Source organism: Macaca mulatta, chromosome 2, assembly GCF_049350105.2.
Source record: "Macaca mulatta isolate MMU2019108-1 chromosome 2, T2T-MMU8v2.0, whole genome shotgun sequence".
Classification (NCBI taxonomy): Eukaryota; Metazoa; Chordata; class Mammalia; order Primates; family Cercopithecidae; genus Macaca; species Macaca mulatta.
Genome location: NC_133407.1, coordinates 45,086,434 through 45,101,631, shown reverse-complemented (window position 1 = coordinate 45,101,631; position 15,198 = coordinate 45,086,434). Strand labels below are relative to the sequence as shown.

The 15,198-nt window shown below is 38.5% G+C and overlaps 1 protein-coding gene across 47 annotated transcripts in view; it reads left to right on the top strand.

Annotated features, from left to right (window-relative positions):
* TFDP2 (transcription factor Dp-2) overlaps positions 1-15,198 on the top strand; it is a 197,046-nt gene that overhangs the window by 25,722 nt on the left and 156,126 nt on the right. For 19 of the 47 annotated variants that reach the window (XM_077990857.1, XM_077990852.1, XM_077990845.1 and 16 more), the window contains one exon: positions 12,664-12,785. The gene's annotated coding sequence lies outside the window, so the exon portion shown is untranslated. 47 annotated transcript variants of the gene reach the window in all.

Sequence of the window (15,198 nt, the reverse complement as noted above, 5' to 3'; positions counted from 1 at the left end):
GACTCCGTCTCAAAAAAAAAAAAAAAAAATCTGGGAACCCCATAACGAGTAAGTAGCTAACTTGCATCCTGTGTCAGATTTAGTGGATTTGATCTTGTTTAGTTATTCTCTATACTATTGAAGAAACGCACTTTTTTGACATAGGATTTGATTACAATATAGCAAAGGCTTTTCAAGCCACCCTAAGAAAGGATTCTATCTAAAATATCTTAAAATATGTCTGTTATTTTAGGTTATTTCTGCTTGCATTAAGAAAACAGAAATACTGTTTCTGTGTTAAGGAAAATAGACAATTTTAAAAATTAAGTTAATTTGTTACATAGGTAGTTTGTGTTCATGGTACAAACTACAAATGATATGAGAGGCTATGAGTCATCCTACTATTTTGTGAGAAATAATAAAAAAAGAAAATTAAAATGACTTTCTCTCAGCTAGCCAGTTCCTTTGCCCTGAGAGAATCTTTTTATACAGATGGTAATGTACTACACGTACTTCTTTATAACTTTCTTTTTTTCACAGAACAGTTTATACTAGAGGTCACTCTATATCAATACACAATGAGCTGCCTCATTTTTTTTTAGGCGATGATGTGTTTAGCTAGTCTACTGTTGATCAGCAGTTACGGGTTTTCCAATCTTTTGCTATATAAATGACACTGTAGTGAGTATCCATATAGATATATGTGTGTGTGTGTGCGCGCGTGTCTGTATGTGTATGGTTTCATATGACTCTAGAAAAAGCTCATAGAAGGATGTATACATTTGTATTTGTGTTGGATATGGTGACATTGCCCTCCGTAAAAGATTATGCCTATTTATTCTGCCGCCACTAATGTAAGGCAAACTCTGTTTTCCCTCATGTTTCTCAAGACAATGTACTGGTATCAGTCTTTTCATCTTGTCTTGAAACCTTATTTTACATTTCTCTTAAGAGTGGGCTGAACATATTTTCATATGTGTAGAAGTGATTTGCGGGGTTGTTTCTGTTTGTTTGAGATAGGTCTTCACTTTGTCACCCAGGCTGGGATGTAGTTGCATGATAATAGCTCACTGCAGCCTTGAACTGCTGGACTCAAATGATCCTCCTGCCTCAGCCTCCCAAATAGTTGGGACAGCAGATACATGCCACCATGACTGGCTAATTTAATTTTTTTTTTTTTTTCGGTAAAGATGGAATCACCTTATGTTGTCCACACTGGTCTCAAACTCCTGGCCTTGAGCAATACTCCCACCTTGGCCTCCCGAAGCACTGGAGTTACAGGTGTAATCTACAATGCCCAGCTCATTTGTGTTTTCTGTTATATATTCTTTGCCCATTTTTATTTAGGCTTTCACTCTACTGCTTATTTTTAGGAGCTCATAGTTCACACGGTAGAAATTAACTTTCTGTGGTATGAGTTGCAGAGACTATTTTTCCAGTTTATTTTCTTGTGATTTACATGGTGATGTTTTCTTTAAATGTAAAAAAAAAATTATATATGTGCATATTTTGTAGTCATATCAGTCTTTACTTTGAAGACTTCTGGGCTTGACTTCATATTTAGAAAGATCTTCCACACTCAGAAAATTAAAAAATTTAATTTCCGTGTTTTCTTGTCTTACCAAAAAAATTACGTTGAATTCTGTGGGCTATCTGAAATTTATTTTGAGTGAGGTATAAATTATGGCTCTAACTAATTTTTTTCTGTATGATTACTCAGTTGTCACTTTGTTGAAATAATTCACCCAATGCATTCATACCTCACTGATTTGAAGTGTCAGCTAAATTTCTTTGTGGATTTGGGTCTTTTCCTATACTTTTCTGTTCCCTCCATCTGTATGCTTTTTCATTTATCAGTGTACAATATTTTAATTATTGTGACTTTACAACTTGTTTTAATAATTGCACTGAATTTATCGTTATATGGGACCCAAGTGAGTAGGTAAACTTTTGAGCACTGTTGTTTAAACTGAGATCTATAGACCTGGTTATAAAGTTCTGGATTTTCTTGAGCTTAAGATACTCTGGTCTGTATTATTCTATCATGCCTTTTATTTATTTCATTTAAATAAGTGAGTTTTTAGTTCTTTGGGAGCAAGGATCCCTTGTGCTGACTTCCTCCCAAAGTAGGATTTAAGAGAATCCTCAGAGCGTGCAAAGATCTCCAGTATTTTTTCGTTAACCAAAGGGAAAGTTGGCATGGTTGAACTTGTTCTCTGAGGTCTTATAGACAGGTGGCTGTAATTGATAGGTCTTTTATTTCCCCTTGTTTAGATTGCCTAGGTCAGACTAGAACCCCAGAAATGTCTACAATGCAGTTTTTTTTTTTTAAACTTGTATTTTTAGTAGAGACGGGGTTTCTCCATGTTGGTCAGGCTGGTTTCGAACTCCTGACCTCAGGTGATCCGTCTGCCTTGGCCTCCCAAAAGTGCTGGGATTACAGGCGTGAGCCTTTTGTTAACTTTATATCCTAATCATATGCTACTCCCTGAAAGAGTCATCCAAACTATGTAGTCAATCTGTATAGCCTATGGAAGCACAAGGGAGGACCTCTTCTTTGCTCACCTGCTGCTTACAAAAGAATTAGAAGCCACTTTTAGCTGGTTTAATACAATAGTCAGATTGACCATAAAGTGCTTAGGTTTCTGTGTTAACTCTTCTAGTTTGATGGCATTTTCATCTCATAGTTCTTAATTCTATCATTTTAACTAATTACCTCTGTTACTAATTTAACTCGAGTTAGAACCTGATTACCACTATTTAGCTGAATTAGCTCTTCCTTTGTGCTTCCATTGTGCCCTGTATATCTGTCTAGTATTATGCATTTGTCTTATATACTGTATGCATTTGTCTTGTTCATTTGTTTGTGAACTTCTTGAAGGGTGGGACTCTGTTATGTCTCTTAGGTAGAGCACAGTGCTGGGCACATCATGGGCATTGACTAAATGTTTGTTGAATAAATAAATAGCCTGACTGTCATTACTCCCCACCACGCCTCAGTTGCTCGTTAAAACTTCCGACTTTTTAAAAATTCATCCAGTATGAGTCTTTCCCAAATCTCCCTGGTGAATATCCATACCTTAAAGCTGGCACACACACATCTAGTTCTCTTCTCTGTCATCATAAACTATTGCTGTCTCCTGCTTGCAGCTGCCTCTTTCATTGAGTTCCCAGTATCTGCAGATGGCTCTGTCTGATGATCTCATGGGAGAATTTGATTTTCCATTCTACAATCCAAATAAATTAGTCTGCTATAACCCCAGAGCTGCTGGTAAAGCAGTCGTTGCAGCTTTAGAATTCTGGTGCCAAAAAGGGGTTATATGCACAGTGAATGAATAGTGCCATGGGGGTATGAACAGTGGTTGTTCCCATCACTGCAGCTGCTTGGGTGAGGCATCAGAAACCCCTTCAAGTGTACTACTGCTACAGTTAGCTCTGAAGCTTTTCCCAGCACCTTCAGCTGCCGTGGTCTCCACCTTAGTTCTCTTTACATCTTATTAGTAAAATATCTTAGGAAAAAGCTGTAAGCAAGGATACTGTATAATAGCTATATGGAGAGTTTCACAAACATGCTGGATAGTTGCTTACAACATTTTAGTCACCGGATTCTATTAGTAATAAAATATTTTTTACTGATTACTTGGCTGGTAAATGGCATGTTTATCTAATTTATGGTTTAATGTGTATTACTAATAAATGCATCCCTTGATGTGAATCTTTCAGTTTTTCTTGTTCCTGTTAGAATAATTGCATTTATCTGTTAAGAAAACATAACACTTTATCATTCATATGTTTTCTTTCCTTTTGTCTTTTCTTTTCTTTTCTTTTTTTTTCTTTTCGACGGAGTCTTGCTCTGTCGCCCAGGGTGGAGTGCAATGTCACAATCTCGGCTCACTGCAACCTCCGCCTGCCAGGTTCAAGCAATTCTCCTGCCTCAGCCTCCTGAGTAGCTGGGACTACAGGCATGCACGTGCCACCATGACTGGCTAACTTTTTGTATTTTTAGTAGAGACAGGGTTTCACCATGCTGGCCAGGCTCGTCTTGAACTCCTGACCTCACAATCTGCCCACCTCAGCCTTCCAGAATGCTGGGATTATAGGTGTGAGCCACTGCACCCGGCCTCTTTTTCTTGTTTTAGAGACAGGGTGTTGCTATATTGCCCAGGTTGGAGTGCAGTGGCTGTTCACAGGCAAAATCATTGCGTAGTATAGCCTCAAACTCCTGGACTGAAGTGATCCTCCCATCTCAGCCTCCCAAGTAGCTGGGACTACAGATATGTGCCACCACACCCAGCTAGTTTAATATATTTTCTATGTTGATCAAATGGTAATTCTATATTTAATTTTTTTTAGGAATTGCCATTCTGTTTTCCACAGCAGTCAAAACTGTTGTGATGGCCTTGAAACTCTAAGGACAGCTTGGCAGGATATAATATCTTTGGTTTATGTTTTTTTCCCTTACGTTTCTTGAAAGTGCTGTTCTACTGTGGTCTTGCTTTATGTGTTATTTTTGAGAAATACAGTGTTAGTCTAATTCCCTTGCTTTTGTAAATAATTTATCTTTTTGCCCAGATACACTGAGAGTTTTTTCTTTAAATAATTTTATGAGGATATGTGTCAGAGTTGATCATTCTGAGTCAGTTTTCTCAAATATCTGGTAGGATCTTTCATTGTATAGATTCAAGTATTTTATTTCTGGAATGTTTTCTTGGAATGTACTTTTTTTTTTTTTTTTTTTGAAACGGTGTCTTGCTGTTTCGCCCAGTCTGGAATACAGTGGCACAGTCTTGGCTCACTACAACCTCCACCTTCCGAGTTCAAGATGTTCTCATGCCTCAGCCACCCAGGTAGCTGGGATTACAGGCCCTTGCCACCATGCCCGGTTAGTTTTTTTGTATTTTTAGTAGAGATAGGTTTCACTATGTTGGCCAGGCTGGTCTCGAACTCCTGGCCTCAAGTGGTCCACCCGCCTCGACCTCCCAAAATGTTGGGATTACAGGCATGAGCCACTGCACCCAGCCAGAATATACTTTAATATTAGTTCTGTTCCATTGTTTAGATTTTTTTTCTTAGGGACACCAGTAATACTAATGTTCAACCTCCTTTGCCTATCATTCATTTCAATCAATTTCTCTCTCTTTTTTTTTAATTTTATTTTCTTCATTATTTTCTTGCTCTTTGTTCAATGTCTTGTATTAAGTTTTCGTTCAAATCTGTTCTTTCTACATACCTTATAATTTAGTTTTTATTTTTGGTTCAATGCCAAAGTAAAGCAAAAGAAAAAATAATTTAATAATTTAACTTTCATTTCTTATATGATGTTCATTTTGTTTGTTTCTTTCTATTTCTTTAACCAGTTCTTATTCATTTATTTCTGTTTTTGTCCATTTTGGTACTTAGTTTTTGTACTTCAGATTCAAGGTCTTTTTCATATCCTCAAATTCTTGTTTAAAATATTTAATCCAGTTCAGAGGATTGTGTTACAGTTGTTTTTCAACCTCATGGTTTGTTTTTGTGGAGAAAATCATCAGCAGAGAAGCTTTTGTTTGTATTTTCTGACTTTTTGCTCTATATTTGTATGCATATGGGCTGCCTGTTTGTTTGTTTTTAATCGTTTTGTGGTCAGAGTTCCTAGTTTGAGAGTGCTGCTTCTGCCAGTGTGCTCCCTTTTGTGAAGTTTCTTTTCTGAATTTGTAGTGATGATGGTGAGAAAAAGGGGAGAGGAATAGTTGTTCCTTTTATTAATATTTTGTTTCTGCCAGCTCTTTAATCCTCCCCCCAGCCCCCTACCTTTTCTTCTTTTGAGACAAGGTCTCTCTCTGTCACCCAGGCTGGTGTGCAGTGGTGCGATCTCACCCCACTGCAACCTCCGCCTCCTGGGTTCAAGGGATTCTCTTGCCTCAGCCTCCCGAGTAGCTGGGATTACAGGTGCATGCCACCACGCCTGGCTAATTTTTGTATTTTTTTTGTAGAGGCGGGATTTCACCATGTTGGCCAGGCTGGTCTCGAACTCCTGACCTCAAGTGATCCACCCGCCTTGGCCTTCCAAAGTGCTGGGATTACAGGCGTGAGCCACTGCGCCTGGCTTACTTTCCTCCTCTTATCACCTATTGTTTTTCATTCATTACCTTGTTTACAAGAGAAAGCACTTCTTTATATGTGTATATCTGGTTCTCCCCTAGAAGCAGTGTTTCTAGGAGGCTGCTGCCTCTGGTCCAGAAGTTTCTAGACACAAGACACACTTACTTCACCGGGTCTATTAGCTATCAAGTCCTAACCTCCTAATCTCTGTTTAGCATTTTTGTATTTATTGTTTAACTCTCTTTCTGTGGCTGATTTTGTCTGTGTTTTCTGCAAATCCCCTGTGCCCCTCTGCTCTTTCTCATGGAGTCTTTTTCACCTCCCTTCACTCACCCTATATACATCCACAGGCTTGCAGAGGTAAGAAAGTCTTTTTCACCTCCCTTCACTCACCCTATACATCCACAGGCTTGCAGAGGTAGGACTTGCAGAGGTAAGGAAGTGTTTCTTTTGGTATTTGCTTTTTTTTTTTTTTCTGCTTGACTTATAGGTAATTTGAAGCTTGCTGTGTTTTCTGTCTCCTAGAGTGCTAATGTTGATGGCCTAGATCCTTTGTGGGTTTTAAAAATTCTTGTGGTTTATTTTATGTTTGTTCTGGGAAAGTAAGGAGGAGAATTGGAGTCAGATTACCTCCATTGTTCTACAAACTTGGAAAGGTTCAAAAGTCTTTTTCAGGCCGGGTGCAGTGGCTCATGCCTGTAATACCAGCAATTTGGGAGGCAAAGGCGGGCAGATCACTTGAGGTCAGGATTTTGAGACCAGCTTGGCCAATATGGTGAAACGTCGTCTCTACTAAAAATACCAAAATTAGCCAGGGGTGGTGGTGCACACCTGTAATCCCAGCTACTTGGGAGGCTGAGGCAGGAGAATCGCTTGAACCTGAGAGGCTGGGGTTGCAGTGAGCCAAGATCACGCCATTGCACTCTAGCCTGGGTGACAGAACGAGATTCCATCTCAAAACAAAAAAGAAAAAGTCCTTTTCAGATGACCTAATTTTACACTTGAAAAATCCAAGAGTCAACTGAGTTTATAGTAAAATTACTTTAAGCAGTAAAAGAATTAAGTTGTATAATGGAATATAAAATAGTAAATAGAAAAACATAACTTTCTTATATGCATACAGCTAGGAAAATATAATGAAGAACCCCGTACATTATAGGAACAATAACAAAAAGGAAGCAGAGAAAAAACTCAAAACCAAAAATTAAAATACCTCGGTATAACTATAATAGTGTGCAAAACCCATTGTATTACTTTCCTAGGGCCACCATAACAAAATACCACAAACTGGGTGACTTAAAACAACAGAAACTTTGGGAGGCCGAGGCGGGCGGATCACAAGGTCAGGAGATCGAGACCATCCTGGCTAACACGGTGAAACCCCGTCTCTACTAAAAAATACGAAAAATTAGCCAGGCGTGGTGGCGGGCACCTGTAGTCCCAGCTACTCAGGAGGCTGAGGCAGGAGAATGGCGTGAACCCAGGAGGCGGAGCTTGCAGTAAGCCAAGATCACGCCATTGCACTCCAGCCTGAGCGACAGAGCAAGACTCCGTCTCAAAATAAAAACAAAAACAAGAACACAACAAACTTATTTCCTACAGTTCTTTATGCTGCAAGTCTGAAATGAATTTATCAGCAGGGCCGTGCTCCCTGTAAAGCCTTTAGGAGGGGATCCTCTATTGCTTCTTCCAGTTTCTGGTAGCCCCAGGCATTCTTTGGCTGTGGCCCCATAATTCCAATCTCTGCCTCTGTCTCCGCACTGCCTTATTCCCTCTGTCTGCACCTCTGTTTCTTTTTTCCTTTTAGGAGAATACCAGTGGCTGGACTCTGGCTCACACCTGTAATCCCAGCACTTTGGAAGGCTGAGTTGGGAGGATCACTTGAGGACAGGAGTTCAAGACCAGCCTGGGCTACATAGGGAGACTCTATCTCTACCAAAAATTTTAAAAATTAGCCCAGTGTTAATGGGGTATGCCCGTATACCCAGCTACTTGGGAGGTAAGGCAGGAGGATTGCCTGAGCCCAGGAGTTTGAAGTTGCAATGAGCCGTGATTGCACCACTGTATTCCAGCTTGGGTGACAGAGCAAGACCCTGTCTCAAGAAAAAAAAACAAAAAGTTGCAAAATGAATACAGAGAAATCCCATTTACCCGTAGCCCGAGTTCCCTCAAGTGGTAATATCTTATGAAATTATAGTACATTGGCCAAATCAGGAAATTGACATTGGTACAATATAATTAGCTAGACTACAGATCTTACCTGGATTTCACTAGTTTTTGTATGTGCCCATTTTTTGGTGTGTCTTTGTATATAGTTCTATGACATGTTATCAGATGTATAGATTCATATAGCTACCACCACAATCAAGATACAAACTGTTCTGTTACTACAAGAAGGTAGCACTACTGTAACATTTAACAGCAATAGTAAATCTATCATTGTTCAATGAAAAAAATCAACATCACAGTATGATACTATTGAACAAGACTAAAATTTAAAAAGACTAAAAACAACAAAAGTGTATTTCTCTACATGCAGGTACATACATGAAAATGCATGCAATGAGCTCTGTGCAAGGATATTTACCAAATTGATAACAATGAAGTTTACAAATGATAATTGAGGTGTTCAGATGGGGAGATTTTCTTTATCTGTATTGACTGTTTAATAACCAGAATGTTTTCATGTATCATCTGTAATTTAAATGTTTTTAAAAGAATGTATATAAGAACACAAATATAAATGTCAATCAATTCTATTAATGGTATTCATCTGCTAGTAAGAATTGTAGTGGAAGTGGAGGGGGCAGTAATTAAGGAAGACTTGCTTTGTATTGTATTTTCTTCTGCACTGTTTTTTTTTCTTATGAGCATGTATAATTTTTTTATTGAAAGAATATTTTTAAGGAAGGTTTTATAGGACATCTTGAAAATTGGCAGTAACAGAATAATGTATGTGACTTGCTTATGTGCATTTTCATATATATACGTATACCTTTACATTTAAATATACATCTGTGCATACACAGGTACCTGAAAGTGTATGTACAAATATCATTAGGTTCTTATCTTTCAATGGTAAGATTTAGAGTAATTTTTGTTTTCTTCTTTGTGCTTTTCTATATATTTGGATTATTTTATAGTGAGCATATATATCATTCTACTTTCCTTGCCCTTTCCAAAGGAGTTTTTTAGAAGGTAGGGAAAAAAGAAAAAAAAAATCCTGTATCCTGCTTGAAATTTGAGAAAATTGATGACAGCTTTTGCTGTTAACCTTTAGTTAGTCTAAAATTTCACAGTCTCCATCATATTCTGTGGAGTCTGATAGGGGGTTGTGATTGTTAGGGAATTTCAATATATGGTAGATGAAAAAAAATTAAGTGGATGAGGAGTGTATGCAAACAAGACAATTGTTCTTATACTCTGCCATTTTTCTATAAAGTGCTTTTTTTTGTCATTTAAAACTATTTAATACTTAATTTCTATTCTTAAACATTTATAAATACAGATAACACAAATATCCAATAATATATTTTTTAAAACCTTAAATTACTTTAAAATGAAAACTGCTTAGGACATGTCTTTTTATGATATCATGGAACATGTATATAGTAACATTTATTTAAACTTCATTATAAATTTTGCTTCTCTATGAGCTGACTCAATTTTCCCTTCTATAAAATGGAGATAACTATTCTATAGAGTTATTTTGAGAAATTATTTATTAAATACCATGATGATGCTGATTATAAAATTATAAAATGTTTCATTTTCACTTGAATATAGATTAGGTGTTTGTATAAGTATAGTGGTATTCTAAATAAGCATTAGAAATAGTGCTATTTTATTCTCTAATTGCTTCCTTTTGAATGCCCCATCTTTGTCTTTTTGGAAGCTTTTGTTGGTCACAGTGACCACATTTTAATGACCCAAATTGAACATTTCATGCTTGCATAGTTCATTATACAATACTTTGTCTATAAGCTTATATTAATACCAAATGATATTTTAAAACATCGGCCGGGTGTGGTGGCTCACTCCTCTAATCCCAGCACTTTGGGAGGCTGAGAGGCAAGGAGGATCATGAGGTCAAGAGATCAAGACCATCCTGGCCAACATGGTGAAACCCTGTCTCTACTAAAAATACAAAAAAAGTTGGCTGGGTGTGATGGCACATGCTTGTAGTCCCACTACTTGGGAGGCTGAGGCAGGAGAATCGCTTGAACCCGGGAGGCGGAGGTTGCAGTGAGCCAAGATCGCGTCACTACACTCGAGTCTGGTGACAGCGAGACTCCGTCTCGGAAAAAAAAAAAAAAGTCATCTGGCTTGTTTTGATGGTTCAAGTAAAGATAAGTCTTAACGTTTGTGATGCTAATTTAATCTGGAAATGAGACTTTGCTAAGCAACGTATGTATAACAGGTGATCTGATCCATGTAGTCATTGTGCATGAGTGAATTAATGGTTTAAAATTTGGCTTGTACTGCTTGATAAAATAATATATTAGGTTCTTGGCAGGATCTCACAATGTGATTTTATTCTTAATTTGTGTGCTCTCATCTAATATTTCCTCTTTGGGTCGGGACAATAGTAAGTTTTCACCCTCAGTCTTGTTTTCAGCAATTAAGAACAAATAATACATATTGATAATCTGTTAATATTGCATAATATATTTGAAATGAAAGTAGCATTTAGGTTTTGTTGTAGAACATGTCAATCCAGTTTTGATTGGATGTGCTGGCACGTGCCTGTAGCCCCAGCTACTCAGGAGGCTGAGACAAGAGGATGTCTTGAGGCCAGAAATTTTAAGCCAGCTTGGGCAATATAGCGAGACCTCTGTCTCAATTTAAAAAAAAAAAAAAATCAGTTTGTCAGGGAGTGACAGAAGAAGTCTACCTCAATGAATTTATTTGGTGAGATAGTACTCTGTATCTAATCTTCTTTTAGTATTAAGCTGCTTGTTGTCAATCACTTTGTCAATGTGTTCACCTATAACAGTGTTAGCCCGTTTGCTCCCTTTTACCATGTCTTTCTGCTAAGTATAATTGGCTCCTAGCCTGAAAATCAAAGCACATATACTAATAACTTTATGCTAAATAAAATGTATAAGACAAGGGAAGGCCTAAGGACTTGAGTTACTAACTAGTTTTGTGAAAGCTACTTTTGAGCTCTGGGGAATTTTTTTTTTTCTTATTTCTGAGCTGAGAGTCTTGTTACAGAGGTTTAAGGTGGTTTGAGTGCTAGATAAATAGTGAATAGAAACGTATTTGGTGTAGTCAAGAAATGAGTGAGCATTTCAGTTACCAAATAATTACAGGATATAGCTAATATTACTGGTTTTTAAAGAATTAGAATGCAAATAATTTTTACTTAATCTTTGGTGAATTTGGTTCCGTCTTTGGTTCAGATGCTGTAACTCTCTACTTAAAATCGTTCTGAGGCTTCTCACTAATCTGATTTAATTTTTTTTTTTTTTGAGACAGGGTCTTGCTCTGTCGCCCAGGCTGGAGTGCAATGGCACTATCTTGGCTCACTACAGCCTCCATCTCCTGGGTTCAGGTGATTCTCCTGTCTCAGCCTCCCAAGTAACTGGGATTACAGGCACCCTTCACCACATGTGGCTAATTTTTGTATTTTTAGTAGAGATGGGGTTTCACTACGTTGTCCAGGCTGATCTCAAACTCCTGAGCACAAGTGATCTTCCTGCCTCAGCCCCCAAGTGCTGGGATTACAGGCGTGAGCTACCACACCTGGCCAAATCTGATTAAAATTTTGAAAAATCAGTATCCTGCATGATCTGGCTTCCTACCTCATCTCTTAGCAGCCCATTGCCTTGCCCTTTGTTTTTTGGCATATATTATTAGAGCCTTCCTTAGACCCTGGAACCTCCCACATACTTTTCTTCCTTTGGTCTTTCCTGTGATGTTTCCTTTGAGTAGAATATATCCTTGTCTCTTTGCCAATGGTTTACTCAGTTTGTGTTTTTTTTTTTTTTTTTTCTTTTTTTGGTGAGCTCAGCTCAAACTTGACTTCCTCAGAGAAGTCTTCTATAAAACCACCAGAGTTCAAGTCCTCTATTTTACATGTTTCTATGAATCTTGTTTTTTTGTTTTGTTTTTTTTTTTTGAGACAGAGTCTCTGTCGCCCAGGCTGGAGTGCAGTGGCACGACCTCAGCTCACTTCAACCTCTGCCTCCCAGGCTTAAGTGATTCTCCTGCCTCAGCCTCCCGAGTAGCTGGGATTATAGGCATGTGCCACCATGCCCGGCTAATTTTTGTATTTTTAGTAGTGACGGGGTTTCACCATGTTGACCAGGCCGGTCTCGAACTCCTGACCTCAGGTAATCCACGTGCCACAGCCTCCCGAAGTGCTGGGATTACAGGCATGAGCCACCGTGCCCGGCCTGTTTCTATGAATCTTTTATGTCTCCATCATAGCACTTGTAGTGACTGTCATTAAGTAGTTAATTGTGAAATCTGTCATTTAATGCTCGCCTTCATAGCTAAAATATAGGCTCCATGAAGGCAGGGACTGTCATTGTTTTCCGTAGTATCTTGAAGGATAAGCATTTAATGCTCAGTATCTTTTTTTTTTTTTTTTCCAAGGCGGAGTTTCACTCTATTGCTCAGGCTGGAGTGCAGTGGCGTGATCGTGGCTCACTGCAGCCTCTACCTCTTGGGCTCAAGGGATCCTCCTGCCTCAGCCTCCAGAGTAGCTTGGACCACAGGTATGTGTGACCATGCCTGGTGAATTTTTTTGTATGTTTTGAGAGATAGGATACACTGTTTTGCCCAGGCTAGACTCAAACTCATAGGCTCAAGCAGTCTGCCTACCAGGGCTTCCCAAAGTGCTGGGATTACAGGTGTGAGCCCCTGCACCCGGCCAGTGCTCAGTATTTTTAATACTCAGTGTTTGACGGGTAGCTAGCTATCAATAAGTATTTATCCAATAAGTAAATGAATGAGTAGTGCTCAGATAACATTATTGATGTATCTCGTTATCTCATTATACATTTTCTTATTTATTATTTCACTACACATATATACTGTTAATGATTGCTTATAGTATTAACCAGTTTTTATCATTGTAGAGGGTCTAGATAAAAGCTTATGTAAGTCTGGGCTTTTTTTTGGTTTTTTTTTTTTCAATTTTAAAAAATGAGCAATGGACTGAGCGTGGTGGCTTATGCCTGCAATCCCACACTTTGGGAGGCTGAGATGGGCAGATCCCTTGAGTTTAGGACTTCAAGACCAGCCTGGGCAACATGGCGAAACTCCATCTCTACAAAAATATCAAAAATTAGCCAGATGTGGACACACCTGTAGTCCCAGCTACTGAGGAGGCTGAGGTGGGAGGATCACTTGAACCCAGGAGGTGGAGGTTACAGTGAGTTGAGATCATGCCACTGCACTGTAACCTGGGTGACAGAGTGAGACCCTGTCTCTAAAATAAAGGGAGCAATTAACATAAAAATAGGTCTCTTTTTTTTGTGTAAAGTGTAAAATGCCAGTGGTTCTAGGAAGAACAGCTTTTAGTAAATAAAAGTGTTTTTTTAAGAAAAACTCTCGCCTATTTTTTTCTGCTAAAAATTAATGAAACTAATTGTGCTCTATTATAACTTTTTAAAAATTAACGAATACAAATAAAATGCTGGTGAATGATAGATACACGTGCCTGTAGCCCCAGCTACTCAGGAGGCTGAGACAAGAGGATGTCTTGAGGCCAGAAATTTGAGGCCAGCTTGGGCAATATAGTGAGACCTCTGTTTCAATTTAAAAAAAAAAAAAAAAATCAGTTTGCCAGGGAGTGACAGAAGAATTCTACCTCAATAAATTTATTTGGTGAGATAGTACTCTGTATCTAATCTTCTTTTAGTATTAAGCTACTTGTTTTCAATCACTTTGTCAACATGATAGAAAAATGACATTCAAAACACTATGTGGCTGGCCAAGCACGGTGGCTCATGCCTGTAATTCCAGCACTTTGGGAGGCCGAGGCGGGCGGATCACCTGAGTTCGGCAGTTTGAGACCAGCCTGACCAACATGGAGAAACACCGTCTCTACTGAAAATACAAAGTTAGTCAGGGGTGGTGGCACATACCTTTAACCTCAGCTACTTGGGAGGCTGAGGCAGGAGAATCACTTGAACCCAGGAGCCAGAGGTTTCACTGAGCTGAAATCGCACCACTGCCCTCTAGCCTAGATGACAGAGGGAGACTCCATCTCAAAAAAAAAAAAAAAAAAAAAAAAATGTAGCTTACTGACATTTCAGATGTGTATGTGTTAAATGTTTGCATGGTTTTCATTTTTTGCCAAGTCATATTGAATGGGGTTGTCATACATTTTTAAAGGATGAAAATAAATAAAATACTGAGTCTATAATTCGTTTAACAAATATTTCTTAAGCTTCAACCATGTGCCAGGTGTTTGATATGTAAGAGTGAACAAAATGGACAGGGTTCCTGCCCTCATGGAATTTATACTTTAGTTGGCAGAGACAGACCACAATCTTATTATCACAGAAATAAATATACAATGGCAACTCAGTGTGTACTATTAAAGGAGAAAGTAGGAGAGCAATAGGTTGATACCCCTGGCCTAGACTGGGTAGTAGAAAACGGATGGTTTTCCCTGAGAAAGTGACATTTGAGACGGGATCTAAAGGAAGATGAGTTTGTCAAGTAAAGGTTCCAGACAGAAGGAACAGCATGTACAGAGGCCCTTGAGGCAGGAGGAGCACGTTTTTGAAGAACTTACAGAAGCCAGTGGAAATGGATCAGAAAAGAGGTGTGGGAAAGGGGTTTAATAGAACTGGAGAGGTAGGCATATACCACATCAGCATGCTAGACAACATTAAAGATTTGAGTCATTAAAATGTCATTACTGTCACTAGTTTAGATTATGAAATCTAAATGTCTGTCAGTAGAGGCTAGTGAAACGATGTAAAGGAATACTGTGTAGCTGTGAAAAAAGTGAATGAGGAAATTTACAACTGTCAAGTAGAAATATAGCAACAAATCTCTGGGATTAAAATATTTTATTTGAGAAGAAAATTGCAGGCCGGGCATGGTGGCTCATGCCTGTAATCCTAGCACTTTGGGAGGCTGAGGTGGGCGGAATCACTTGAGGTCAGGAGTTTG